The sequence below is a fragment of the Halictus rubicundus genome, chromosome 14 (assembly GCF_050948215.1).
Source record: "Halictus rubicundus isolate RS-2024b chromosome 14, iyHalRubi1_principal, whole genome shotgun sequence".
In the NCBI taxonomy this organism is placed as follows: domain Eukaryota; kingdom Metazoa; phylum Arthropoda; class Insecta; order Hymenoptera; family Halictidae; genus Halictus; species Halictus rubicundus.
In genome coordinates this window covers 2,264,131-2,267,869 of record NC_135162.1, presented here as the reverse complement: position 1 = coordinate 2,267,869, position 3,739 = coordinate 2,264,131, and the positions used below count along the sequence as shown (strand labels likewise).

The following is a 3,739-nucleotide window of genomic DNA, read 5'->3' as shown; positions in this document are numbered from 1 at the left end:
TCCTGGATATGTACTCACCTGCGAGTGAGCCGCAAGCCTCTGGGCCCCTTGGCTTTCCTTCAGAGGCTCCGACAGCAGCAAGCGGCGAGGCTTTGATCCGGCCTTTTGAAGTGAGTGAGGTAGACCGACGGATCCGGCGGATGTCAAACTCCGCGCCAGGACCCGACGGTCTGACTTACCGTGACCTTCGGAAGGCTGATCCGAGCTGCGTCGTCTTGACTGCCTTCTTCAACCTTTGCCGCAGGTTGGAGTCGGTCCCTTCTTCCTGGAAGGTCTCCAACACCGTGTTAATTCACAAAAAGGGCGATCGGGGGGACCTGTCGAACTGGCGACCACTTGCCATGTCCGACACCACCCCCAAACTCTTCGCGGCGGTGCTGGCTGACCGTCTAGTGTCGTGGGCCCTCCATAATGGGAGGCTCAGCCCCCAGCAGAAGGGTTTCCTGCGGTGCGAGGGTTGCTACGAGCACAACTTCGCGCTGCAGGAAATCCTGAACGACGCTCGCAGGGGCAGGCGTCAGGTGGTGGTGGCATGGCTGGACCTGTCGAACGCGTTCGGCTCGATCCCCCATTCCACCATCTACCGTGCCTTTGCTGAGGCCGGCGTTCCCCTCCCCTTCCGCAATATTGTGGAAGGGTTATATGATGGATGCACCACCCGGGTGCGAACCTCACAGGGCTTCACTGACCCTGTCCCCATTCTTTCCGGTGTTAAGCAGGGCTGCCCGTTGAGCCCTGTAGCGTTCAACCTGGCCTTGGAACCGGTCCTGAGGGCGGTAACCGCGACCTCGGCGGGCTACACGCTGCACGGCCAACGTTATTCAGTGCTGGCCTACGCAGATGACCTGGCGTTAACTGCTGATTCACCGGAAGGAATGGAAACACTGTTACGAACAGTGGAAGCTGCGGCAAATGGGGTTGGACTTCGGTTCAACCCGGCGAAGTGTGCAACACTGCACCAGGACAGCAGAGGCACTCGCCGGGTACTCCCTACTTGCTTCAGCTTGCAGGGTCAAGGGGTTAAAGCCCTGGCAGCAGGTGCGCCATACGAGCACCTTGGAGTCCCCACAGGATTTCAGGTCAGGCAGACCCCGCTCGCGACGATCGAGGAGCTTGTCCGGGATCTCCGGGCCGTGGATCGCTCTCTCCTCGCCCCGTGGCAAAAATGTGAGGCGGTGAGCTCGTTTATATTGCCCCGCCTCGACTTCATGCTGCGGGGAGCCCATGTTGAGAAGGGACCCCTCAAGGAAGACGACAAGCTTGTACGCAAGCTTGCCAAATCCTGGCTCAACCTCCCTCAGAGAGCCAGCGCGGAGGTAGTCTACCTCCCTCCCAAAAGGGGGGGGGGGTGTGGACTGCTTCCGCTTGCGGACCTGGCCGACGCACTGGTCATCGGACACGCATTCCGTCTACTGACGGCATCGGACCCGATGATCAGTGGGCTGGCCAGAGAATCTCTGAGCGAAGCGGTAGCCAGGAAGATCGGTAGGTCACCCACCGATCAGGACCTGGCAACGTACCTCTCCGGCTCGCTGGAGGGGGAATTTGCCAGGGACGGGGGGGACTTCTCGACTCTGTGGTCGAGAGCACGAAACGCGGCACGGCGATCAGGAGAAATGCTCCAATTGCGTTGGGAGTGGTGCGCTGCCCGGCGCGAACTGGGTCTTAGACTCCGGGGCTCACGCGGGCGCACGGTGGTTGTAACACCGAAGGTGCGGGATCAGGTGTTGCATCGTTTGAGAGCGGCAGTGACAGAGTTCTATGCCGATCGCCTGGGCAAAAAGCCCGATCAGGGGAAGGTCTTCGGGGTGTCGTCGCGGGATAGTGTATCAAATCACTTTCTCCGCGGCGGCAGTTTCACCCGCTTCGCTGATTGGCGCTTCATCCACCGAGCTCGCCTCAACGTCTTGCCTCTTAATGGAGCAAGGCGGTGGGGCGAGGGTGATAAGCGTTGCCGGCGATGCGGGGAGGCCCTGGAGACCCTACCCCATGTGATCTGTCACTGCCGGCCTCACTCGGCCGCCTGGCAACTGCGCCACGACGCCATCGTCTCGAGAATATCTCGAGCCTGCCGACTGCCGGGGACATTAAGGGTGAACAAAAGGGTCGAGGGTCTCACCGGCGAGTTGGAGGCTCTGCGCCCTGACATTGTTGTCAGGCACGAGCCTTCGAAAAGCGTCGTGGTCGTCGACGTGACCGTGGCCTTCGAGAACGGCATCGAAGCCTTCGAAGCCGCTAGGGAGAGGAAGAGGGCGAAATACCTCCCTATCGGCGCCGTTCTCGAAGGACAGGGCTACCGAGTCGTGACCGACGCGATCGTTGTTGGGGCTCTCGGCTCCTGGGATCAGGCCAATGAGGCGGTGCTCAGGCTCCTGCGTGTGAGCAAGAAGTACGCGGGCCTGATGCGCCGTCTCATTGTGTCTGAGACCATTCGCTGGGGTCGGGACATCTACGTAGAGCATGTATCGGGGGTCCGCCAGTACGCGGCTCCTCCCTCCGGTGTCCCCACCGCAGCACCGCCCCTACCCCCACCAGAGGTGACAGTGGCCCCTCCTTATGATCAGCCTCCCTCGGCCAATGGGGAAGTCGCGCCCCGGAGAAGCAGCCGCGATGAGGCTCAGGATGGGCATGAGGCCCCGAATAATGACTCAGGGCCACCCCGGCCCTGTGCATGACACATAATGGGACTGCGGTGCCACGCGAGGTACCGTGCCCATTAGTTTTTGTTTTAATATAGCGACATTTTTACTTCTATTTGTTTTTCTTTTACATCTTTATATTTATTTATATTTATACGTACATTTAGCGAGGGCAGATGGCCCGCTGCTCGCCTCTATGCTATCTTCTATTTTATTTTTTTTATGTACATTACTTTCTAGTCATTCTCTTTTAAGTTATTCCATCTAGTCTATTGTTTCTTCTCCTGTTCTGTCTTCTTTTTTATACATCTTAGCTCTGTTTATTTTTCCTTTTAAACCATCTAGTCACCTTCCCTAATCTATAAGTATTTTAATTTTCCTGGCATGCAGCGGGCCACTATAATGCTGACAATTTTAATTTTAATTTTAAGTTATCCGACCAGGTCCCTTTATGGGACCGGAACGATTTTATTATATTGTATTACGACGTGTGTGTGTATGTGTGTGCGTGTGATGTGCTTATTTATTGTATTTATTCATATATTAGCCGCGCAGGGGGCCCGACGCCCCCACACCGCACACCCCACCACCAAACCCTCAATTTTAATTTTATTTGCAACGCGGTGCCCAATGAGCACCCGCGATCTAGCCCTCGCCAAAAGGCGAGTACATTGTACCTGCCCCCGGGTGCCTATGTAACCCAGGGGACAATTGCCTGGAGAATAAACGCCTTTATCTGTTCTTATCAGCTTAATATCTGATACACTCCCCATCGGGGAGTCAGAATATTAACTCGATTTTTGGAAGTTGACGGAGCGGTCGGGGCTTGCTCCCCCTCGGTCACGGGTCGGCCACGCATTGCAGTGCCGTGTGGATTGGCCCAATTAGCCTTATATAAAGCATAATATCTGCTTATTCCACAGCCCGTCAACTTCCAGGAATCGAGGAGATATTCTCGACTCCCCGAAACTTATAAAAATTTTGAAATTTTTCGTTTCGCGCGAAGTTCGGCGGGTACCGCGACCCCAAAACGCGAGTTACAGCGTGTTCAGGATTAGCCTAAAATTGTGAGATTCAAACGAAGGGGGTTTCGACCGTTG

The 3,739-nt window shown here is 56.2% G+C and overlaps 1 pseudogene; it reads left to right on the top strand.

Moving 5' to 3' along the window:
* Positions 1 to 3,349: 3,349 nt before the first annotated feature.
* LOC143361170 (U2 spliceosomal RNA) lies at positions 3,350 to 3,528 on the top strand (annotated as a pseudogene).
* Positions 3,529 to 3,739: the final 211 nt, after the last annotated feature.